The 27,672-nt window shown below is 35.5% G+C and overlaps 1 protein-coding gene across 1 annotated transcript in view; it reads left to right on the top strand.

Annotated features, from left to right (window-relative positions):
- LOC105472791 (uncharacterized) overlaps window positions 1-8,299 on the top strand; it is a 611,252-nt gene extending 602,953 nt beyond the window's left edge. The window contains exon 6 of the transcript XR_011622749.1: window positions 6,521-8,299. The gene's annotated coding sequence lies outside the window, so the exon portion shown is untranslated. The remainder of the gene's footprint in view (window positions 1-6,520) is intronic.
- The last annotated feature ends 19,373 nt before the right edge of the window (window positions 8,300-27,672 follow it).

Here is a 27,672-nt window from a genome sequence, read left to right as displayed (position 1 = left end):
TAATAGAGAAATTTCTATTTCCAGGCAAACTTTGAAGGTAACGTCACCATGGCCTGAAATGCTTCTGTTGCTGTAACATTCATTTCACTATTCTGTGTCTGAACAATGTCATTGCCAACTACATCCCTCTAGGAATCCGCCTAGGTGTTGGCTCCAGTTACTCCAGAAGAGGGGGGACTGTCAGCACTGCTGGCTGTATGGACAAGGACAAATAAATACCCATGCTCTGTTCCCTGCATGTGACACTTAAGTTGTGAAATCAATGTCCCCATTTCAAAAACAGCATCACCCAAATTTACCTCTTTTACACTGAAGAGGAAGCCATCTAAAGGTACTCTTTTTCTTGGTGATTTAAGGATTCAAATGAGAGAAAGGAGAATACTGGGGGATTATAGGGTTGTTATTTTCTTATTCACAGCAGAGGTACATGGAGAGCCAAAATGGGAATCTGAAAGTCAGTCATCAAGTGTCTAAATTTGACTTTAGTGTATTAAGGAGGCTTTAACAGGAAGTAAAATTCTTCTATATGTTATTCACTATTTTGTTTTTCATTAAGTTGCCTCAAAATACTTGGCTATATCCTTAAAACATTAAAGAGAAATACTTTCCCAGACAAACAAAAGCTGAGGGATTTCATCAACACCATACCTGTCTTACAAGAAATGCTGAAGAGAGTACTTTTATCAGAAAGAAAAAAAATGGTAATGAGATGTAAGAAATCACTTGAAGGTACGAAACTCACTGATAATAGTAAGTACACAAAAAAACACAGACTATTATACCACTGTAAATATAGTGTGTAAACTACTCTTATCCTAAGCAGAAAGACCAAATGATGAGCCAATCAAAACTAATAAGTACAACAACCTTTCCAGACATACATAGAAAGATAAGATATAAATAGAAACCAGAAAATGTTTAAAAGTCTGGAGACAAAATTAAGGTGTAGAATTTTTATTAGTTTTCCTTTTGTTTATCTGTTTATGCAAACAGTGTTAAGTTGTTATCAAGTTAAAATAATGGGTTATAAGATAATATTTGCAAGCCTCATGGTAACCTCAAATCAAAAAATCATACAATGAATATTAAAAAATTGAAAAGCAAGGAACCAAATATCACCGGAAAATATCACCTTCACTCTAGAAAGATATGCAGGAAAGAAAGAAGGAAGAGGAAACCACAAAACAACCTGAAAACAGATAACAAAACAGCAAGAGTAAGTCCTTACTTACCAATAATTACATTGAATATAAATGGACAAAACACTCCAATCAAGACATAGACTGGCTGAATGGATGAATAACAAGCCCCACAAATCTGATGCCTACAAGAAACACATTTCACTTATAAAGATACACATAGACTGAAAATGCAGGGATGAAAAGAGATATTCCATGACAATGGAAACCAAAAAGGGGAGGAGTCATTATACTTATATCAGACAAATAGATTTTAAGACCAAAACTATAACAAGAAACAAACGAGTTCACTACATAATGATAAAGAGGTCAATTCATCAAGGAGATATAACAATTTTAAATATATATGCACCCAACACTGGAACTTCCTGATATTATATGAAAGCAAATATTATTAAAGGGAAAGAGAAAGATAGACCTCAATATAATAATAGCTGGAGACTTTAACACCCTACTTTCAGCATTGAACAGATCTTCCAGTCAGAAAATCAACAAAGAAACGTAGAACTGAATTTGCACTGTAGACCAAATGGATCTAGTAGATATTTACAGAACATTTCATCCAATAGTTGCAGAATACACATTCTTTTCCTCAGCACATGGATTATTCTCAAGGATAGACTATATGTAAGATCACGTAATAAGTCTTATGCAAAAAAATGAAATAATATCAAGCACCTTCTCTAACGACAATGGAACAAAACTAGAAATTAAAGCAGGAGGTATTTTGAAAACTCTACAAATACATGGAAATTAAACAATGTGCTCCTGCATGACCAGTGGGTCAATAAAGAAATTAAGAAGGAAATTGAAAAAAACATCTTGAAACAAATGAATATGGAAAAACAACATACCAAAACCTATTGGATACAGCAAAAGCAGCACTCAGATGGAAGTTTATAGCAATAAGTGCCTACATCAAAAAAGGAAAATAACTTCAAATAAAGAATCCTACAATGCACCCAAAAGAACTAGGAAAGCAAGAGCAAACCAAACAAAAAATTAAGAGAAAAATAGAAATAATAAAGATTAGAGCAAAAATAAATGAAATTAAAATAAAAAAATACAAAGAATCAATGAAACAAAAAGTTGGGTGTTTTCAGATGTTAAACAAACTTGACATATCTTTAACCAGGCTAAGAAAAAAAGATAGCTAACAGGGATGTGAAGGACCTCTTCAAGGAGAACTACAAGCCACTGCATCACACTACCTGACTTTATACTACAAGGCTACAGTAACCAAAGCAGCATGGTACTGGTACCAAAACAAACATATAGAACAAACAAATGAACAGAACAGAGACCTCAGAAATAACACCACACATCTACAACCATTTGATCTTTGACGAACCTGACAAAAACAAGCAATGAGGAAAGGATTCCCTATTTAATACATGGTGGTGGGAAAACTGGCTAGCCATATGCAGAAAACTGGACCCCTTCCTTAAATGTTATACAAAAATTAACTCAAGATGGATTAAAGACTTAAATGTAAAACCCCAAACCCTAAAAAACCTAGAAGAAATCCTAGGCAATACCATTCAGGACATAGGCAGGGCCAAAATTTCATGACGAAAATGCCAAAAGCAATTGCAACAAAAGCCAAAATTGACAAATGGGATCTAACCAAAGAGCTTCTTCACAGCAAAAGAAACTCTTAAAATTAACATGTAACCTACAGAATGGGAGAAAAAATTTGCAATCTACCCATCTGACAAAGGTCTAATATTCAGAAACTACAAGGAACTTAAATAAATTTACAACAAAAAACAACCCCATCAAAAAGTGGGCAAAGGATATGAACAGAAACTTCTCAAAAGAAGACATTTATGTATCCACCAAACATATTTTTAAAAGCTCAACATAACTGATCATTAGAGAAATGCCAATCAAAACCTCAAGATACCATCCCATGCCAGTCAGAATGGTGATTTTTAAAAGTCAAGAAACAATAGATGCCAATGAGGCTGTGGAGAAATAGGAACACTTTTCTACTGTTGATGGAAACAGTTCAACCATTGTGGAAGACAGTATAGTGATTCCTTAAGAATCTATAGCCAGAAATACCATTTGACCCAGCAATCTCATTACTAGGTATATACCCAAAAGAATGTAAATCATTCTGCTATAAGGACACGTGCACACATAAGTTTATTCCAGCACTGTTTACAATAAGACTTGGAACCAAACAAAATGCCCATCAATGATAGAGTGAATAAAGAAAATGTGGCACATATATACTATGGAATAGTATGCGGCCATAAAAAGGAATGAGATCATGTCCTTTGCAGGGACATGGATGAAGCTGGAAGCCATTGTCCTCAGCAAACTAACACAGAAACGGAAAACCAAACACTGCATGTTCTCACTCATAAGTGGGAGCTGAACAATGAGAACATAATGGACACAGGGAGAAGAACAACACACACCAGGGTCAGTCAGGGGTGGGGAGAGAGAAGGGAGAGCATTAGGACAAATAGCTAATGCATGCAGGGCTTAAAATCTAGATGAAGCCATGAAGAAAAATGTACAAGGAGGCATGAAGATGTACAAGGAGACATGAAGATGTACAACGAGGCATGAAGAAAAAGTACAAGAAGGCATGAGATAAAAGAAGTACTCAAAGAATGATGGGGACGTGTTATGAAGACAGAGCCCAGCTTGAAGGGGCTCCCACTGGCCAAATCTGGGGAAATTCATGGTATCTTAATTACACCCTCTTGAATGAAATAGGAATCTACAATACTCTCTGAAATAAATAAATGTATAAACGGGGGGCTTTCCATTCCTTTTCGAGGATGAATAATATTCCTCTCTCTCTCTCTCTCCCCCTCTCTCTCCCTCTCCCTCTCTCTCTCTCTCCTTCTGTGTGTGTGTGTGTGTGTGTGTGTGTGTGTGTGTGTGTGTGTGTGTGTATGGTGTGTTTTCAATTCTTTGGGGCATATACTTAGAAGTAGAATTGCTGGATCATATGGTAATTCTCTGTTTAATTGACTGAGAGAGCATCATACTGTTTCCTACAGTGGTTGCATCATTTTCCATTCCCGTCACCAATGAACAAGGGTTCCGATTTCTCCATGTCCTTGCCAACACTTTTTTCTTTCTTGTCTGAAATAGCCACACTTACTTGTTGAATCTTTTATAATCCCTAAACTTTTATGGAACATTTTTATGGAACAAGATAAATTAAATAGCCTATTTTCTCTGTGATTACTACCTTCTCTTGTTAATAATTTAGCAAGTTATTGAACTCATGCCATGAGCCAAGCACTTCTATCAGTTAAGGATATAACTAACAGTTTGTTGGCCTGGAGTCCATGAGAATCTGAGCCATCACCAAGGCCTTTTTTTTTTTTTTTTTTTTTTTTTTTTTTTTTTTTACCAGGACCTACATATCTGTGTCAAATATTCACATCTGAATAATGAAAGATGAAACTCTATTTTAATTTATTCAATAAATGTTTCTTGAGTGTGAGGCCTCCTGTTTACTGTTTGGTCACAATGGTGTATAAGAAGAAAATAGTCTCTGCCTTCATGGTTCTTACAGACTAATGGAGACACCAATCAAATAAACATGTAAAGAAGCTCTAATAGGTGCCAGGGAGAGTAGTTACCCAACAGTTTGTAACTTTGTCTGATGAGTCTAACAAAGCTTTCCTAAAAATACGACATGAGAATGAGAACTAAAGTAGGAATTTACCTTGCAGAAAAGAGAATGGGAGATAAAGAAAAGAGGTTTTTAGCAAATGGGAACAGATAGCAAAGTTCTTCTGAATGAAAGAAACATGGTAAAAGAAAGCTAATTGAAGTGGGGCATGGAGTAATCGTAGGGCATAGTGAGTCCTCTGAGGTTAGGGGGCCAAATTATGCACGGCCTTGCAGGCCATATGGAAAGGTTCTGTTCCTTAACCATAAAACAATGTGAATCTATTAACGGATTTTACGTGAGAGATAGCTATTAAAAGTGGAGATGTCAGCTGAGCAGTTTGAGTAACATGCCTGGTGCTCGGAGGAGAGGTCTGAGAGGTGGATGTGAACTTGGAAATTACTAATATGTGGTTTGTAATAAAAGCCATGTGTACAATTGAGCTTGCCAGCCAGAGAACTTAGAATAAGAAGCAAAGGGAGCCCAGGGCCAAGCCTTGAAAAAATGCTAGCTGTTAATGTTCTATGTTAGAAGGAGAATGAGATGGAAAATGAGTAGCCAGTAAGACAAATAACAAACAAACCAACAAAACAAAAGCAAAAAACAAAGACAAACCCAGAAAAAGACAGAGAGGCTGTAAGTAAAAGGATGAGTGCTTTGAAAAGGGCACAGCTAATAGTCTAATAATGTTGGATATTGATGATATGTCAAGGGAGAGAACAATCGGAACCCTTCTTCCGGATTCAGTAGCTCACCAGTCATTGGTGAGCTCTAGGGAGAAGCCATGCGGAACGATACATATTTTATTATAATGAGGCAGGTGGAAGGTGAAACCATCAAGGCTAGCATGTGGGACTTTTTTTTTCAAGATATTTGGCAGCAAAGAGGTCAGGAAGGTAGGGCAGTGCCTGGAAGAGAGTGTGTGTGTGTTGGACGGAGAGACCATTTCATTTTTGTTTTAGGTAAAGAGACTTGGATATATTCAAATGCTGATGGAAAAGAATCTTGTCTAAGGTAAAGGAGGGGAAAAAATATCAAGATACGTACGACCTAGAGAAAGGATAGGTTCAGTGTACAGATAGAGGAAGGAGATGAGAATGGAATGGGTGCAGATGAAGGAGGGTTTACATCTGAATATTCATTTCATTTTTGTCTCTGTGTCTGTCTACATGACTGGAAATTGCCCACATTTTGACGGCCTATTTCCTTAAAAGTAAATTAAAGAATGAGGGCTGGAAAGCTTATATTCCTTTTAATCCTAACAGTCATTGAATTGCTTCTTATTTTCAATGCTGTCAATGTCAAAATCCGTTTATATCCTACATACCACTTGATTTTACATAAACTGTTGGTTTGGTCTATTTTTAGCGTAATGTGTAGTTTATAAAGATCCTGTATGTGAACTGTAGTAACAAATAAGATATATTTTGTTGATCTCACTAATAAGGCTCCTGGATATAAGCAGTAGTTATATGCCATTTTAATTTTTTTTTTTTTTTGAGACAAGTCTCACTCTGGTGGCCCCAGACTTGGAGTGCAATGGTGCAATCTCAGCTCACTGCAGCCTGGACCTCCCAGGCTGAAGTGATCCTCCAACCTCAGCCTCCTGAGTAGTTGGGACCACAGACGTGCACCACTGTACCTGGCTAATTTTTTTTTTTTCTATTTTTTGTAGAGACAAGATTTCACCATGCTCTCCAGGCTAGTCTCAAACTCCTGGGCTCAAGTGATTCGCCCACCTTGACCTGCCAAAATGTGGCATTTCAGCAACGACAAGTACTAAAATTCTCAAGACAATGGAGGAAAATTTTCATGGAGGTTTTCTCATGATTCTAATTCTGGTTTTCTGATGTTCTAACTTCAGATCTTGCTGCTCCAAATTTTCGATATATTATGAACACACAGGCCTTCCATTAAAGACTTTTAAGGGTCCCAAATCAAATCTTAATGGTTAAGTTAACTGACTCACCTGACCTCAAGTTTCCTATGGCAATTTTTAAAAAAGGAATGCTAATAGTGGTTGAATAACTTTGTAATGTAATTTAAGACTCTGGTTTCAATGTCTAAGAAAAAGGTAAAATTATATCAAGAATGTTGACATTCATACATACATTTAAAGCCACTATAAAAGACAGACAGTGATGTCAATGTGGACCAGATATTCTTACTTTCATCCCCTTAGGGTGGTGATGTTATTTTTGAGTGCAATTTTGAACTACCTAAATGGAGGCCCTGGAAGCACCACATTTTACCAAATGGCCTTATGGCTTCATTATGATGCCAGGATCAGTACTGCCTTTTATAGAGGGAGAAAAGTGCGGTCGTGTTTTAACAAAATAACAGGTAGCATTGGTGACTGTACTTTCCCCAAAGAAAGGGACTGATGACTGTGTCACTGCTTTCTGGCAAAGCTGCTCTTACTCTCAAAGCTCTCTTCATGCTTCCTCTTTGAATTCCCATTCTAAATATTATTTCTCTCAGAATTAGAGACAAAAAAGTCTAGATTAATAATAGAAATAGACTGATAGTTTATATATTTCACTTAGTGTTCATGACCCGTTCGATTTTAACATGGATGCTTAAATACAATTTTCTTAGCACCTGGTGAATAAATTTCATCAGATTATTTCCTATTAGAGATCCTCCTTCAGATTGGCCAAATCTGTGTTATTTTTTTCCCTTTAAGAAGGAGCAGACGAGTGTGTTGAGAATTAACCCTGTCGTTTCAGTTTGTACATTCTTGTTATACCTCGCTATTATGTTTTAATTTTTATTTTTATTTCCATGGTTTTGTGGGGTAAGGTGGTTTTTGGTTACATGGATGTTATTTAGTGGTGCTTTCTGAGATTTTGGTGCACCTGTTACCCAAGCAGTGTACACTGTACCCAATGTGCAGTCTTTTATCCCTCACCCCCCTCCCACTCTTGTTCCCTGAGTCCCCAGAGACCATTATATCATTCTTATGCTTCTCCATCAGTGTCTGTCTCAACATCACGGTGTGCACGTCAAGATAGTACGAAAATAACTTTTTTATCTTATAACTTTTTAATACTATCTTTCCCGCACGTGATGATGCTGAGACACTAATGGAGATGCCTGGGGCATTACAGGGAAATACACCTCCAGTAACGCCACGTTTTCATTTCGAGGTTACTTCTGAGCAGTTTTAAAGAGGGCGCCGCCTGCCTCACAGTCTGCAGCCTCATGGTGACCGGTTGGCCACCAGGGGGCAGGCTTGGATCACAAAAGTATGTCACCGCTCATTTTTCTTAAAGAGAAAGAAGCGTATTGCTCTCTCTATAAAACTGGTGCAATTAATTTTTTACAAACTAGATCGTCGATAAAAATAAGTCATTTTGTATTATAACCACGAACTCAAAATATATCATTCATTTAAAAACTACACTCTGTATTTTTGTAAAATAAAAAAATACATTTTCTCAATTCCAATTTTCTGTTTTACTCATTAAACATTGATACAGGTGAAGAAGATATTTTACAGATGGTTATTGCCCTCTACATATTAACTGTACAAAGCAAAATATTGTTGTAACAAGAGAAGAGTAAACAGAAACTACTGACTAGCATACGGCAAAATTTGTGATCTCGGATCTTTTAAAAATTATTTTATGATTACAAAAGTAATACCTACTTTATCGTTGAAAACAGAAATTACTGAGTTACAAAAAGGAAAAAAATACTAAGCAGGCTTCATCTCAATATTCGAAGGGAACTACTGTAAGATGTTGGTGCATTTTGTTAAAATGTATTTTAGATCAAGATGCTTTTATTTATCACAGTTTGCCTTTCTCAAACTTAGAATCAGGCGTTGTGTAACCTGCTTCTACTTTGCACTTAGTAACTTGTTGTTGACAAGTTTCCTGTCATTTAATATCATTCTACATTATAACGTGTAGCAGCTTTGTATGATATTGTATCAATATGCATTATTTACATATTCAATACCTTATTTTAAGCTATTTAAATTATTTCTAATGTTTTGAGTAGCTCCTTTTAAATGAATATCAAACAACTTTTGTTTCCAAGACTTACGAAACATAATGCATATAGAGTTAACATTTTTCTTTTTCTTTTTTTTGAGACGGAGTCTTGCTCTGTGGCCAGGCTGGAGTACAGTGGTGCAATCTTGGCTCACTGCAACCTCTGCCTCCCGGGTTCAAGTGATTCTTCTGCCTCAGCCTCCCAAGTAGCTGGGACTACAGGCATGCGACACCAGGCCCAGCTAATCTTTGCATTTTTAGTACAAACGGGGTTTCACCATGTTGGCCAGGAAGCTCTGGATCTCTTGACCTCTTGATCCACCTGCCTCAGCCTCCCAAAGTGCTGGGATTACAGGCATGAGCCACCGTGGCTGGCCTAGAGTTAACATTTTTCATATTTAGAACTCTTTTTATACATTGAGGAGAACATTGCGGTTTTAAAGATTAGTAAAGATTAATATTATTTTGGTTACATGGATAAGTTATTTAGTGGTGATTTCTGAGATTTTGGTGCACCTGTTACCCAAGCAGCTGTTACCCAACCTTCAAAGTAAAGATTAATATTAGATAAGGATTCCACAGTAATTTAATTTATAGCCTTTTGAAGAAAGAAGAATTACAATTAAAAGTCATTTTCACACTTATTTTTGCTATCAATCATATAATTCTCTTTATTATGTCATTACGTAAAACCGCATTAATCACTTACCAAAAGAAGTCATTTGAAATGCGGTTGCTCACTGTGACTAAGAATGTAATGAATTTATCTTATTTCCATTATTTAAGTCATCCTTATTTAATAACACTTAGCAATACCTTAGTAGAATGCTTTTGCACATTTTTCACTTGCCTGTACCAATTAAAACCATAATTCTTAGAATAACTCCTAAACACAAACAAGTAAAGCTATTGAGGACTATTCAGGTCTTATAAACTACAACCCTGCTTTCAAGGTGATGTTTGTGCTGATTTGCATTGTACAAATAATTGTAGAATTAACCAGTGCTTACAATCAGTGTGACACTGGGCAAGTTGTTCAAAACGTCTTAAATCCCATATTCTTCTGTAAAGCAGGATTAGACGTATCTATCTTTGCAAAGTTACAGTAAATATTTGAAGTGTTTATTTATTCCAAACCTGTGTTGCCTGACCCCAACTAGTGGGCTTTGAAAGCAGGATAGGCATCTGCTGTCACAATGAGCTGCTCTAAAGTCTCACCCTCATTCATAGGAGTCAAGATGAGCTCTTGCACTTGATATCAGCCCTCCTCCTCCCCATAAGGATCAAGAGGAAACTCAGGCATTGAGGTGAAGAGCATGCCTAGATTGTCAATTTCAGTGATCATGAGGGGAGCCACAATATTAGTTAAGATGTGACTTTCTGGGCATTTTTGCCTTCATTAACAGGGATCGGGAAGGAGTGAGTGCTGGACCCTCATACATTGCTGGTGGGAATGCAAAATGAGTAGTCAAATTCGAGTGCAGATTGGCAGTTCTGCACAATGTTTAACATGGAGTTACCGTATGGCCCAGCAATTCCACTCCTAGATATATGCCCCCTCACACACAAAATTAAAAACTTAAATCCACAAGAAAATCTGTGCACAAATGTCCATTGCCCCATGTTTCATAATAGTGCAAAGGGCTATTCAGGAAACAACTTCATCCTATCAATGGAAAATGTAAGTATATTGCGTTCATACAATTGATTATTATTTGGTAATTAGAAAATGAACTTCTGATACATGCTACAAACCTTGAAAACATGATGCTAAGTGAATGAAGCCAATACAAATTACTAAGGCTGTGTGATTCCATTTAACAAGATGTGTGCAGAAAGTGCAAATCTATAGGAACAAAAGATAGATTAGGAATGCTTGTGATTTTTGCACATTAATTTTGTATCCTGAGACTTTGCTGAAGTTGCTTATCAGCTTAAGGAGATTTTGGGCTGAGACAATGGGGTTTTCTAAATATACAATCATGTCATCTGCAAACAGGGACAATTTGACTTCTTCTTTCCCTAACTGAATACCCTTGATTTCTTTCTCTTGCCTAATTGCCCTAGCCAGAACTTCCAACACTATGTTGAATAGGAGTGGTGAGAGAGGGCATCCCTGTCTTGTGCCAGTTTTCAAAGGGAATTTTTCCAGTTTTTGCCCATTCAGTATGATATTGGCTGTGGGTTTGTCATAAATAGCTCTTATTATTTTGAGGTACGTTCCATCAATACCGAATTTATTGAGCGTTTTTAGCATGAAGGGCTGTTGAATTTTGTCAAAGGCCTTTTCTGCATCTATTGAGATAATCATGTGGTTCTTGTCTTTGGTTCTGTTTATATGCTGGATTATGTTTATTGATTTGCGAATGTTGAACCAGCCTTGCATCCCAGGGATGAAGCCCACTTGATCATGGTGGATAAGCTTTTTGATGTGTTGCTGAATCCGGTTTGCCAGTATTTTATTGAGGATTTTTGCATCGATGTTCATCAGGGATATTGGTCTAAAATTCTCTTTTTTTGTCGTGTCTCTGCCAGGCTTTGGTATCAGGATGATGTTGGCCTCATAAAATGAGTTAGGGAGGATTCCCTCTTTTTCTATTGATTGGAATAGTTTCAGAAGGAATGGTACCAACTCCTCCTTGTACCTCTGGTAGAATTCAGCTGTGAATCCATCTGGTCCTGGACTTTTTTTGGTTGGTAGGCTATTAATTATTGCCTCAATTTCAGAGCCTGCTATTGGTCTATTCAGGGATTCAACTTCTTCCTGGTTTAGTCTTGGAAGAGTGTAAGTGTCCAGGAAATTATCCATTTCTTCTAGATTTTCCAGTTTATTTGCGTAGAGGTGTTTATAGTATTCTCTGATGGTAGTTTGTATTTCTGTGGGGTCGGTGGTGATATCCCCTTTATCATTTTTAATTGCGTCGATTTGATTCTTCTCTCTTTTCTTCTTTATTAGTCTTGCTAGTGGTCTGTCAATTTTGTTGATCTTTTCAAAAAACCAACTCCTGGATTCATTGGGATACAAAATTAATGTGCAAAAATCACAAGCATTCTTATACACCAGTAACAGACAAACAGAGAGCCAAATCATGAATGAACTTCCATTCACAATTGCTTCAAAGAGAATAAAATACCTAGGAATCCAACTTACAAGGGATGTAAAGGACCTCTTCAAGGAGAACTACAAACCACTGCTCAGTGAAATAAAAGAGAACACAAACAAATGGAAGAACATACCATGCTCATGGATAGGAAGAATCAATATCGTGAAAATGGCCATACTGCCCAAGGTAATTTATAGATTTAATGCCATCCCCATCAAGCTACCAACGAGTTTCTTCACAGAATTGGAAAAAACTGCTTTAAAGTTCATATGGAACCAAAAAAGAGCCCGCATCTCCAAGACAATCCTAAGTCAAAAGAACAAAGCTGGAGGCATCACGCTACCTGACTTCAAACTATACTACACGGCTACAGTAACCAAAACAGCATGGTACTGGTACCAAAACAGAGATATAGACCAATGGAACAGAACAGAGTCCTCAGAAATAATACCACACATCTACAGCCATCTGATCTTTGACAAACCTGAGAAAAACAAGAAATGGGGAAAGGATTCCCTATTTAATAAATGGTGCTGGGAAAATTGGCTAGCCATAAGTAGAAAGCTGAAACTGGATCCTTTCCTTATTCCTTATACAAAAATTAATTCAAGATGGATTAGAGACTTAAATGTTAGACCTAATACCATAAAAATCCTAGAGGAAAACCTAGGTAGTACCATTCAGGACATAGGCATAGGCAAAGACTTCATGTCTAAAACACCAAAAGCAACGGCAGCAAAAGCCAAAATTGACAAATGGGATCTCATTAAACTAAAGAGCTTCTGCACAGCAAAAGAAACTACCATCAGAGTGAACAGGCAACCTACAGAATGGGAAAAAATTTTTGCAATCTACTCGTCTGACAAAGGGCTAATATCCAGAACCTACAAAGAACTCAAACAAATTTACAAGAAAAAAACAAACAACCCCATCAAAAAGTGGGCAAAGGATATGAACAGACATTTCTCAAAAGAAGACATTCATACAGCCAACAGACACATGAAAAAATGCTCATCATCACTGGCCATCAGAGAAATGCAAATCAAAACCACAATGAGATACCATCTCACACCAGTTAGAATGGCAATCATTAAAAAGTCAGGAAACAACAGGTGCTGGAGAGGATGTGGAGAAATAGGAACACTTTTACACTGTTGGTGGGATTGTAAACTAGTTCAACCATTATGGAAAACAGTATGGCGATTCCTCAAGGATCTAGAACTAGATGTACCATATGACCCAGCCATCTCATTACTGGGTATATACCCAAAGGATTATAAATTATGCTGCTATAAAGACACATGCACACGTATGTTTATTGCAGCACTATTCACAATAGCAAAGACTTGGAATCAACCCAAATGTCCATCAGTGACAGACTGGATTAAGAAAATGTGGCACATATACACCATGGAATACTATGCAGCCATCAAAAAGGATGAGTTTGTGTCCTTTGTAGGGACATGGGTGCAGCTGGAAACCATCATTCTTAGCAAACTATCACAAGAACAGAAAACCAAACACCGCATGTTCTCACTCATAGGTGGGAACTGAGCAATGAGATCACTTGGACTCAGGAAGGGGAACATCACACACCGGGGCCTATCATGGGGAGGGGGGAGGGGGGAGGGGGGAGGGATTGCATTGGGAGTTATACCTGATGTAAATGACGAGTTGATGGGTGCAGCACACCAACATGGCACAAGTATACATATGTAACAAACCTGCACGTTATGCACATGTACCCTACAACTTAAAGTATAATAATAATAAATAAATTTTAAAAAAAAAAGATAGATTAGGGTTGCCTGTGGTTGAAAATGGGGAGATGGGGAAGGGCAATGGGAAGTGATTGTGAATAGGTTGAGGGTTTCTTTTTTGGGTGATTAAAATGTTCAAAAATTAGATTGTGGTAAAGGTTGCACAATTTTGCGAATATACAAAAACCCATTGAATTGTACACTTTAAATGGATGAATAGTATCATATATAAATTATACCTTGATAAAGCTGTTTAAGAAAAAGAAGTGTGAGTTGCCCTTGCCTTCCTATGCTCAACCCCACACTGAGGGTTTCACCAAAACCCTCCAGCACTGTTTTCCAGACTCAATCTTGCTGTTTTCCTTATGCCCCCCGATTCCTAAGCCACCCTCTACCTTCGCACCCTAATCATTATAACACTCTGCATGCATCCCGTTCCTTTCTCTTCCCTCACTCCTCTCCTGCTAATAATCTCTTTACCTTTTGAGGTGCAGGAAGCCTGTTCCCACCTTAGCGTTTTCCCTACAACCCTCAACTCATGGGTTCTTCCTCCAGACCTAGTGGGTCTGGAGTTGACGTAGGTGTTCTCTGCTCCTCATTTCTATGTTCAGACCTGTCCCTTTTTGTTCCCTAAAGACTCTCAACCTTAAATCTTATGTCACCAGATGGCATGAGTTCAATACCTCTTATGTCATTGTCATCCGCCAAGGTTGTTCTTTTGGGTTTCTCAGTGATTTAGTTTGTGGCTTGTCTCTCTCCACCACTCTTAATTATTGGTGATCTGAGTAGCTACAAAAATGATCATTTCAACAAGTTTGCCTTCAATCTGTTTGTTTTTTTTTTCCTCCAGTGCCCAAGCTCAACCACCCATTTTCACGATCATATCCAGATCTCACTGGTCATTATATTAGCTATTTTTAGCTATATATGCCTATCGTTCACTTTAAATGTGGCCATCAGAACTGAGACGTGCTGTAAGTATAAAATACACACTGGCTTCTAAAATAATAATTAATAATCATAATTATAATAATATTAATAATAGGAAATACCTTATTCAGTTTATTCTCATTGCAAATTGTAGTGGTAATATTTTATCTATTCTGAATTAAGTAAAATATGTTAATAAACAATATTTAGTTTTTCTTTTTACATTTTTTTAAAGATAGGTACTAAAGCAGTTTGAATACATGTGTGTCTCACATTATATTTCTGTTGAACTGTGCTGCCCTCAGCCTTGGCACCAAGATGCCAATAACTACAACTTCGTCATTATCCTAGTTTTATGTATCTGGCTCTCTTCTGTATTTTTCAGATATTACCTCTCATGGGTCAACTTTAAGACTGTTTCAACCCTACTATTATCTGTGATCTATTGATTCTACAATCTTTTCACCTTCACTCACTACCTCAGTATCCTTTTTACTCTTTGCATCCAGCCTAAACTCCATGGACGATTGTTATAACAAATTCCTTGTGTCATCCTTGTTCTTCTCTCCCATTATCGAACTCACTTGCAAAGTCACAACACTCATTTAACTCAGCTCCTATTTACTAAAAGATGTCTAAATACAGCTGAATATGACTGAATACAACACATAACCATGTTGGTGTCCTCATGCTAGCCCTGGAACATGCAAGGAACAGCATGATCACTCTGCCAGGAATACACTTCTAGATGTCTCCCTGCCTAACTCCTTCATCTTCTTCATGCTTTTGTCCAGATTTACATTTCTTAGTGAAACTTATTCTGATGGCTCTATTTAAAGTTATAGTCTTCAATAGCAAAGGCATGGAACCAACCAAAATGCCCATCAATGATAGACTGGATAAAGAAAATGTTGCACATATACACCATGGAATACTGTGCAGTCATAAGCAAGAATGAGATTATGTCCTTTGCAGGAATATGGATGGAGCTGGAAACCATTATCCTCAGCAAACTAATGCAGAAACAGAAAACCAAATACTACATGTTCTCACTTATAAGTGGTAGCTGAATGATGAGAACACAAGGACATGTGAGGGTCAACAACACACACTGGGCCTATCAGAGGGTCAAGGTGAGTGGAAAAAGAATATCAGGAAAAATAGTTAATGGATGCTGGACTTAACACCTAGATGATGGGATAATCTGTGCAGCAAACCCATGGCACATGTTCACCTACATAACATACCTGCACATGTACCCCAAACTTAATGTAAAAGTTGGAAATAAAAAATAAATTAATTAAAATTAAAAATAAAAAGTTGTGTTCCTCACTTCTCTCCAATCTCCCCAATTCTCCTTAACCTTCTTTGATTTCTTTTCTCTCCTCTCCTCTGCCTTGCTTTACAATATTTTCCTTTCAGCAAGGCAAAATACGCGTATTTGTAACTGTCTTAAATGTAACTTTCTGCTTTAATATAATCCCCAGAAGGGCCTGAATCTTATTTTGTTCACTTAAGTAACAAACTTTCTGGAACTGCCAGAGTATAGGTTCTTCAGAAATATTAATAGAATAAATGAGTTAATTAATAAAATTATTTTTAAATGTAAAATTAATGCTCATTTCATCAAACTTCATATATATTTAAAACAATATATACTTATTTCAACACAGTTTCTCCACTTTTTGACTATTTACATTAGGATGATAAGCAAAAAAATTGTACATAAAAAAAATTTCTCTTGAACTCACAGGTAAGCACATTGACTGGGGGATTTGGGAACACTGGCAAAACCACACATAAATGAAACAAAAACAAAATTATACACCTCATATGGATGATACAGTATTTCTGTATGGTTAAGCAGTAACAGGCCAAAGATATGTTTTCAATGTGTTAATATATATTCAATAAATTGATTAGAAAAGAAAGTCCTTTATGGCTTTCAAAACTAACTAGCTAAAAAATAAAATACAAGATTTTCAGTTGGAAATTTTAAGGTGTCTACAATCACAATTGTAACTTTGGGGAAGAAAGAAAGAGACAGAAAGAAAGCAAAGAAAGGAAAGAAAGAACAGGAAAGGAAGAGAGAAATACAGAAGGAGAGGAGAAAGAAAGGAAGGAAGGAAGGAAGAAAGAAAAGAGAGAGGGAGGGAGGGTGGAAGGAAGGAAGGAAGGAAAGAGGAAGAAGAAAGAAAGAAAAAGAAATAAAAACAAAAAGAAAGAAAAAAGAGAAACGAAAAGAGAGAGGGAAGGAGGGAGGGAGGAAGGAAGGAAGGGAGCTTCATAAACATTTTCAGGTTTTAGAGGTATTTCATATTTTCTAAAAAATTTATTTAAATAGTCTGTTAAAGGTATTAATGTATGTCACTCTTGCTTGGAATGAGGTTTATAAAGGGCAGAGATGCTATTGTGTTTCTCTTCTGGGTAAAATTCTCTGATGATTCTCAGTTTCTGCAGGATAGAATCTTTGCCTGACACCAGGGTCCTCAGGTCAGACCCCTGCCTAGGTCTACAGCCTCATCTCCATTCACATTCCAATCCTCCTAGGCAGTGCATGTTTTCTCTCTAAGTTCTTCCCAGCATAATCCTGGGAACTTTGAGTTTCACCGATTTTCCCTGGTGGAGAAACACCGTAAATGGGAATGCCATGCAGATCTGAGATTATGTGACTCTACCATCAAGACTCAAAGGAGCTTTATTTGAAATAAAGGAGCTAGTGGTTGTGTGAGTGTAAATTAGATGATGTAATCTGTCAGCTCAGTTATTTTTATTCACCACTCTCTTAACACATTTCAGTTTTAAAGGGGGGAGTGGGTTCGACTATGTAAAGTCATTGCTTTTATTTTAGCCAATTCAGAATAGTAGACTTCTAAATCGGGAAGGATCTCAGAAGACTTTTTTTCTTTATAATGAAGGTATTTGCTATTTGTGTTCTTTGTGTGGAAAAAATGATTTAATGAGGTATTTTTATTTAAAAAGTGCCATTTTATCTGTATAAGAGGAAGATCTGATTGAAGGGTTATTTTAACATTCCTTCTATTAAAATTATAAAAACGTTATATTAATATGATTTTTAAAAGTAGTGAATAAATGTGGTTGTTATATGAACACAAATATGTAAGCAATCAACATGTCATGAGAATTATTAAATAAATTAAAATATTTGTAATATTATTTACATAATTCAGCAGTTGTATATCAACCATGTAGTTGTCAGAGATAACTTCATTTTTTTAACTTTTGTTTGATGTTTAAGCTTTTGTTAGTCTAATTATTTTCACACTTTCAATATTTCTAACCTCGTAAATGTTGATAAACAAGTAAATTAAAATCAAATCCTCACATCTAGAAACTGCTGATAATTCAAACAAAATTATTTTTTTCACAAAAAGTGTTTTAAAATGTCATTGACTCAGTTAAAAATAGAACTGCTAAGTTAGTTTATAAAATATGAATTAATATAATTATAAAAGTATAGTCTATGTCTTTATTTTTATATTAGCGAATAATACCTTCTGTGTTATTAAATGTAATTTCTATTTTTTGCAATATCTCTGAACTCTCATGTCCCCCGGCAGCATGCCCATCCCCCAACACCTACAAACAATGACAATAACCCCTTCCCATACTCCAGTGAATTTGATGCCTTCATAACACTAACTGATATCAAAGGAACAGGATTCCTCAAGTTGATAATGATAGAAAAAAATCAGCTAAAAATTTAGGCACAATAAATTGAAAACAGTTTCATCAGAATGTTTTTGTTTTCACTTCCTTGGGTACATAAGTGTCCCCTGTTCATTTTCAGTAATATCCACCAAACCAACGGCATCTCCTCTAAGTGAGGTCACCACAGAAATCAAAAAACAAACTAGTAGCTTGTGCGGACTTGTCTGGATGGTTTTATTAGTAGGATGTGTCACTACCAACCCATGGTCTGATGTAAAATTGAGTTTCGAAATGACACATATTTCCTGTATTCTCCAGTGAACCAGAGATTCCTTTCGGGCTTTCCCTTTTTTTTTTTCTCCCTTAGGCATCTGTAGAAGAAAAAAGAAAGCAAAGTACACCAAAAGACTTAAAGAAACAGAATCAATTGTCTAATGTTATTCAAAAGGATTTCTTTCTGCTGTTCTCACTATCTCCAATAAGGTCTGACCAGTTCTCCTAGTAAGGACAACTGGCTGACAAATAGTGGGCCAGGGAAGAGGACTGGAAAGCCACCAAATGTTAGTTATTGCTCCAAGTGAGAAAAGCTAGCAGGGTCTCAGCTGTAGCAGTATAAAGGAACAAGTGATGGTGGTGGTAGGATGGCAACAGACCTGCAGGACAATGGAAATATTAAACTGCTGGTAGACAATGATAAAATAAAACATCGTTATCTCTCTATGGTCAAGAGAAAGAAGAGCTAAAAGATTAATTACAATCTGTTTGAGGGAGGAATATGTATATGAAAATTGTCTAACTGTGGTCAATTGTCATATTTTTATGATTATGTGACTTATACTTATCTAAAAGGGGAATAGTTTGAAGCCAGACTTCTAAACGGTGAGTCCCTGATTTTTGCATTTTGAAGGAAATCAAAGTAGGCACCTGTTCACAAGGTAGCCATATGAATCCTTCCTTTCCCATTAGGATACTTTCTTTACCAGCGTTACTCCTGTAGTAGATCTGATTGCTACACTTACAAGTTTCTGGAATGAGGGGGCGTTCATGTAATTGAGCCAGTCTAATCCGTTTGGATTGATTTTTAAAAGCAATAGGCTTTTAAAGTCATGAAGGATTTATGAATCCTTCGTCTGTCATTAGGATACGTTCTTTCTCTGAAACGTTATTTCAGAATAGCATGCCTCTCCTCATTTTTCCCAGCATCATCACACACACTCACATGCAAAGTGCTGCAACTTGAGTGAAGCAATAGAATAGAAAGCTACATGTGTGCTAAACTACTTAGGAGAGAAATTATTTGTACAGACAAGAGGCAGAGAGAAAGCCAACATCAGGACCATTTTCTGCCTCCATAATCTACTCAGGTTACTTCATGCCTGAAGATGACGCCCAGGAGAGCAAACTGAAGCTTCAGCATGGATTTGCTGGAGCCGCTGGTGACATGGACATGAAAGAAAAATGTGATTACTCAATCAGAAATTATATTGCTGGAGAATTCTGATAAAAAACTGGCAAGTAAAAACAATGAAAAGCTGTTTATTTTACAGCTTTTTCTGTACGCCCAATTGATGTGCTTGTAAAGGTAAGTGACACCTCTGTGTGATTGTCCAAAATTTATATTAAATGACTAGATCATAGACTACGCCTGTAGTGAGTCTTATTGCTACCCCTACAAGTTGCTGGAGTGAAGGTGGTATTTATATAATTGAGCCAGTCTAATTCTTTTGGATTGATTTTTTAAAGCAATGGGAAATTAAAACATATTTATTTGTTGAAAAATTTTGAAAAAAATTACAATGACTAGAAATAAAGGCGAAGCATCATGTTTTTAGTCTTATTTTCTTAATTTTTACTTAAACAAAATTTAAGTAATATTTATCCACTTCATTATTTCTTGGTAACAAATTAGCACTGATGAGAAAGTTTTATGAACTCTTTATTCCTTAATAAGAGGTGACTCACTAGGTGTAAAAACAAATAATTAATTAACACCCACATACTACCACCCAGTAATATATTGAAAATTACAATGGTCCCTCTCATTTTTTCAAATTTTTCCTACACTGGAAGGAAATTTCATGCATTGACTTGAAGATGAGTGTTATTCTAAAGAAAATTCTCAAGACAAATGCCAAGGAATCTTTTTGCAATTACTCTTTTCTTTTTGAATTTGCTTTTTAAGGGAACATCTGCCCTTACGCCTCCCTCCACTTGTGATTCTAGCAATTAGGGATATATGATCAAACAATGTTTTGGAAAATAAGGTAATTATCAGGAGTCTATGCTCACATAGTATGATAAGCTGCCTAATAAATCTATCAGGATGAATTTCTTTGGAAATTTCCATAAAAAACTAAAATATGAAGTAATGGCATTAGCATACTCTTTAAATAAGTATTGCATCACTTGTTAATTTCATTAATGCTATATTCTCTGTGTGCTGAATTTGTCTACTTTGTAACAGATTTGATATGTACTACAGTAAGGATTCTGACTGGAGTTAAGTCCTGTGTCTGGGAAGACACCAAATGGTTAAGGGAGCTTGAATTTTTGTGAATCACTAGTACAAGGCTAGGATTCATCTTTCAGAAAAATAATGCATCGTTGTATGTTTCACACATCATCTAACACAGTGTATGAGATTTTATCACAGGCTTTCTATCAGCTGTCTGACATCAGTGACTTATTTCTTCTTCTTTAATTAAAAGTAAGCACATATTAAAGAGCTAAAACTTGAACATTTCTTCAGTGTACATACTGTGATAGTCATTTGCTGAAAAGCAGTCACTTGGTACTTAATAGCATTGCTTTAGTAATTACATACACTTATTAAAGGACATTTTGCCATTTTCATAACTTTGAGATAGGAGTTCCAGGCAGGGCTGGTCTTGCAAGCTACAGGTCACAAAGATCCCGCAGATAAACAGGATGCTTTAAAGAAGCCAGCCAAAACCCACCAAAACAAAGATGACAAGAAAAGTGACCAATGAATGTCCTAACTCCTTGTTATACGCTAATTACAATGTATTAGCATGATAAAAGGCACTTCCAGCAGCTCCATGACTGTTTACAAATGTCATGGCAGTGTTCAAAAGTTATCCCATATGGTCTGAAAGGGGGAGGAACCCTCAGTTCTGACAATCCTAGCCCCTTTCCTGGAAAACCATTGAATAATCCTCTCCTTGTTTAGCATATAATCAAGAAATAACCATAAAATAGCCAATTAGCAGTCTTTGGGGCTGCTTGATCTATGGAACAGCCAACGTTTTATTGCTTTACTTTCATAATAAACTTGATTTCAGTTTATTGTTGGCTCCCTCTTGAATTCTTTCCTGTGCCAAAAACCCACATGGCCTTCCAGGCTGAACCCCAATTTTGAGCTTCACCCTGTGACAACTCGATGTGTTTATATTTTCTGGAATATTTGCTCAGTGTATAGATGTTTTCCAAGGGCGTCTTAGGGAATGGGCATTGTAAACAATCGCAAACAGAAATTATGAAAAGCTAAAGCAACAGAAATGTGCCACAAACTATTGTACTTACTGCTATAAAAATAATATTGTTTCTATTCCAAAATTCTTATACATAATTACATAAATAACGTGATGTTTACAACATGATGTTTTGAGACAAAGTCCTTTGAGCATGACACATATTTTATTCAAATTTAGTGTTTCTATTGCCTCCATTAAAAGTTCACAGCTCAAAATGATGAGACATATGTATATACATATATGTATCTCATTATTTAGATGGCTCTTTGGGAGGCTGTGTAAAATCTCATGTCAAATTATAATCCCCAGTGTTGGAGGTGTAATCAAGTGAGAGGTGATTGAATCATGGGAGTGGATTTCCCCCTACTGCTGCTCTCATGATGGTGAATGCGTGCTTATGAGATTTGATTGTTTAAAAGTGTATGGCACCTCCCCCTGCCTCTCTTCCTCTTGCTCTGGCCATGTAAGACATGACTGCTTACCCTTCACCTTCTGTCATGATTGTAGGTTTCCTGAGGCCTCCCCAGCCTTGCTTCCTGTACAGCCTGTGAACTCATGAGTCAATTGAACCTCATTTCTTTATAAAGTACTCAGTCTGAGGCATTCCTTTATAGCAATGTGAGAACTGACTGATAGAACAACACAGAGTGAAATTTTTGGAATTGTGGAGTTAGAAACTCCAAAAATATAATCCTCTACAAAAACAATGAGAGGACATTGGCCAAAATGGCCAAAATCAACTGTTTTAGAACTCTTAACTAATACTAGCTGAGGAAAATTTATTCAAGTAAAATTGTTAAAATTTGGTAAGGATAATTAATTTTCCATTTTTGTTTTTGTTTTTTTTCTTTTAAAGTGTTTTATTTCCATTCTCCACTCACCAGCTTTGTTGTTGTCTTAAAAACCAACAGCTTTTAAATCATGGTAGTTGTGAAGAACTGCAACTTAACAGCTACGGGGTCTGTATAGTAGGAATGGAGTTTGTCAAAAAGCACCATCATCAGATAATTGTCACTATTTGACCTGGCAACTCCCTGAAGAGGTCTATTCACAGGGCTTGTGATTATTTCACTTAGTGATGACAAGAGCTCATTCAAATATTAAAAGAACTCATTCAGTAGAAATAGGGGGAAAAAAGCTCATTCAATAGAGTTCATCCATTAAGAAAATCCCTGTCGCTGGGTGATTGCTGAAAACAATTAGCAACAATGGTTTCACAATATAGATGTCTGGGGAATAATACCAGATGGGAATAAAAAGGTTGACCAAAATCCTTAAAAGAAAAGGATGACTACAGGAAGCTTTAAAAATCTGTTTATTTAATCTATTTATTTAAAGAATCTATTAAATCTAAATTGTTAATCTAAATTATTAAATCTATTTATGAAAAATCTGTTTGTTTAGAGAACTAAAAAATACAGAATCTCTCTGAGAGAGATATATAGAGAAGCCCAAGGTCAAAAGGGGGAATCTGAAGTCACTGGAACTAATACATATAACAAATAATAAACTCAAACTAACTTCTAGCCAGATTAACACGACCCTCACAATACAGGCCTAGTTACCTCATTTAGTATTATCCAATACAGCATGTATGGCTTTCAACCTCATAACAGCCACAACCACAACAAGAAAAAAACACAAGGCATACTGAAAGGCAAAACCTAACAAATATTGTTTTAAAACACAATAAAGAGAGAAAATAGACAAGACAATCATTAGACCCAGATTCAGATATTGGCATTATCAATTTTCAGACAGGGATTTTTATGTTACTATCATAATTTTCTTAAGACTCTAATGTAAAAAGTAGACAACCAACAAGCACAGATGCATAATATAAGGAGAGAGAGAGAGAGAGAGAGAGAGAGAGAGAGAGAAACTCCAAAGACTAATAAAAAATAAAAGCAGGGAATAAAAAATTGCTTTAATTGATAATAGGTCAAACATGATGGTAGGTACAAAAAAAACACAAGAAAACAAAACAACAACAACAAAAAACTTCCCAAACTAAAAGGCAAACAGGAAATAGAAAATGGAAAAGAATGAATTAAAACAGAAAAGTAAGAGCCCCAAACAGTACAATAATATCAAAAGATATATCATATACACAACTGGAATACCAAGGAATACCAGAATAATTATTTGAAGTATTAATGCCTGACAAGTTTCCAAAATTAATAATAGACACAAAAATAGTTATTGGAAGCTTTAAGAATATTAAGCAAGATTAATAACCAGAAAAATTCTTCCTGCACATTTCTTACTCAAATGAAGAAAGCAAAAGAAAATGAGAAACTCTTGAAAGAAACAAAAAGAGGGAGAAGAGATGCAGAGAAATCCACCTTACATATGAAGAAATAAGGATAAAAATTACAGCGCATTTTTTGTCATAAACCATGAAAAGAACTAAACAGAGAAAAATATATCTAGCAAAATTATTTTCCAAAATTGAGGATAAGTAAAGGCTATTCTAGGGAAATAAAAATGGAGGAAATCTTTTTCAGCAGACCTGTCCTCACAAAACATTTGAAGAAGTTCTTCAGGCAGAAAAAAGTTAATTTATGTCAGAAACTTAGATCTACATAAAAAAAGGTGTTGGAAGGGTAAATGAAAGTAGAATAAAAACTATAGTTTTTCTTAATTTTAATTGATCCAAAAGATAGGTATTTTAAGCAATAATACTAACAATGTTTTGTGTGATTATGCCAAGTAAAATTAAATAAATGACAGAAATATCATAAAGGATACATCTCCATGAAGTGTAGTTATGTATAATGTTAAAAATAAATATCATAGGTTCTTGAAAAATACACAATTATTAAACAATGAAGTATAATTGATATACTAAGAATAAAAAATCAGAAGAATTGAATTATAGAAAATATTCAATTAAAAGTAGAGAAGGCAGATAAGGAAAAGAGAAACGAAGAGCAAATACAATGGAATAGAAAACAATTTAAACATGTTAGCATACAAACATGTTATCTGTTAATCCTTCTATATCAATAAGCACCTTAAATATGAATAAATGCACCAATTAAACAACAGAGATTGTGAGAGTGGATTAAAATAACAACTCAAGACCCAATGAACTATATGTTGTTAGTGAGAAATCCCATTTTAAAAACAAACATTTAGCTAGATTAAAATAAAGTATAAACAAAGATATCCTGTGTTAGCAATAATCAGTAGAAAGCTGCAGTAGATAGCTGTATATCAGACAGCTGACTTCAGAACAGGAAAAACTATCAGCAATAAGGAGAGACATTATATAATTGCAAAAATGTCCATTTTTAAAAACCACAGCTATCTTAAATATGTATACCTCTAATAAGAGTGTCAACATGCATGAGAGAATGCTGATAGAATTGAAAGGTAAAAAAGGCAAAACAATTATTACACTTGGAGAATTCAACACCACATGTTATAATTAATAGGATTAAGTAGGCAAAAAACAAGTAAAAATATAGTTGACCTGAGTAACACTATCAACAAGTTGACCCAATTGATATTTAAAGAATATTCTACCCAGCATCAAAATAAACATTCTTTTCAATTTCACATGGAACATTTACCAAGATAGACAATATGCAGGGTAATAAAACACACCTTCTGAAATTTAATATATAAGAAATTACACAAAGTATGTTCTCAGATGACATGGAATTAAGCAAGGAAGCAATCACAGACCTGAAAATTCTCAAATATTTTGATGTTAAAAAATAGAACTGCTAAATAACTCTTGAGCCATAAAAAGATCTCAAAAGAAATAAAAAATTGTTAAAACTAAATAAAAGTAAAAATATAACATCAAAATTTATAAAATATAATGAAAGTGATGGTTATAGGAAAATTTCTGGCATGAAATAAATATGTTAAAAAAGGAGAAAGATCTAAAATAAATAACCTATGTTTAAACTTTTAAAAACTGTAAAAAGAGGAAAAGACTAACTCTGATGCAAGAAAATACATGACATAATAAGAATTACAGAAGAAAAATATAAACTTGAAACAAGATAACAATAGAGAAAATTAATGAAACAAAATCTGATTCATGGAAAAGATTAAGAAAATTTGTCAATATCTAGCTAGGCTAACCAAGAAAAAAGGAAAGATACAACTTACCAATATCAGAAATGAGGGCGTGGTCATCACTACTGATCCATGGATAGTAGTACAAAAATAAAGCAATATTATTGATAATTGTTCACCCATCAATTTCATAACTTTGATGGAATGGACCTATTCCTTGAAGGACAAAAACTGCCGCAAAGAGAAATAAATACTCTAAATTGTCCTATAAATATGAAATGGGTTAAATACAACTTTTCAAAAAAGAAAGTACCAGGCCAGTTGCTTCACTGATTAATTCTATCAAACACGTTACGATGTAATGATACCAATTTTCTACAGTCTTTTCCAGAAAATAGGAGGAATAATATTTCCTATTTCTTCTATGAAACCATAATTAACCTAATACCAAAAAACCAATAGATAATTGTAAGCAAAGAAACATATTGATCAATACTTTTCATGAATGTAGAGGCCAAAATTCTCAATAACATACTATCGAACTAAATCCAACAAATGTATAAAAATAATTATGCATCAAAATCAAATATGATTAATTTCAGGTATGGAAGGCTAGTTCAACTTTTGAAAATCAATCAATATAATCTACCTTATCAACAAGCTAACAAAGGAAAATTATATGAGCCTCTCATTTGAGGCAGAAAAGTAAATCAACAAATTTCAATATCCATGCATTATGAAAGAAAAAAAGTTACAGAACTGTAAATGGAACATATAGAAAGGTACAAAACTATACATATAAAATATATTTTGTAGAACATACAAATAAATGTATATGCACAGAAAAAATAACTGACAGTGTTGTTTCTGGTTGGCTTGAGTATCCTTAAACCTTGGCTTTGTTCTTTCCTGTGTTTTTCTGGGTAAATGGGTCATCAACTTTCATCCTAGACTCAGATGTTTTCACAATCCAAAAAGGTTAATGATCATGAAAACTACTCCTCTCTTTACAAAAAGGCTTGAAATGTTAAGAGTACTTTACCAAGGTTAAAAAATAATCCAGAAAATCTTCAGGGCTGAAGCCAAACTTCTTACTTCCAAGTCTAGAATCTTCAGCCAATTCCTATTGCTTCTCAGTGATTCACAAGTGTGTGATAAAGTTATCTGAATAACTATATTAAATTACAAAGAATCTGTTTTGCTACTGATTTCTTCCTAGAAAGTGTGCCCCAAATATTACTCATGATAACGTGTATAATCCCACTGTTTGGTTTGGATTTGCTCTTTAAATTTTATTCTTGGCCAGGGGCAGTGGCTCATGTCTGTAATCCTAGCACTTTGGGAGGCCGAGGCAGGTGGATCATTTGAGGTCAGCAGTTCGAGACCAGCCTGACCAGCATAGTGAAATCCCGTCTTTACTAAAAGTACAAAAATTAGAGTCAGGCACTGGTGGAGCATGCCTGTAATACCAGCTACTCGGGAGGCTGAGACCTGAGAATCGCTCGAGCCAGAAGTTGCAGTGAGCCGAGATTGTGCCATTGCACTCCAGCCTGGGCAACAGAGTGAGACTCTGTCTGAAAAATTAAATAAATAAATATAAATAAATACATTTCATCCTTAAGATCACATTACAGTCGATAATTGCTGGAAGACTTAAGCATCTTGCATTTGGTCATAACTAAAATTTTTACTTGAACAAATGGATTTTCTACTGTGTATGGATAGAATAAATACAGATATCTCACCTGTGAAATTTTACTTGCACCATTAATTGGGTAGTCTGTTTTTTTTTTTTTTTTTTTTTAGATAGGGTCTCAGTCTCACTGTGTTG

The sequence above is a fragment of the Macaca nemestrina genome, chromosome 4, assembly GCF_043159975.1.
Source record: "Macaca nemestrina isolate mMacNem1 chromosome 4, mMacNem.hap1, whole genome shotgun sequence".
NCBI classification, from domain to species: domain Eukaryota; kingdom Metazoa; phylum Chordata; class Mammalia; order Primates; family Cercopithecidae; genus Macaca; species Macaca nemestrina.
The sequence above is the reverse complement of the archived record's forward strand: the minus strand, read 5'-3'. Positions and strand labels throughout refer to the sequence as shown.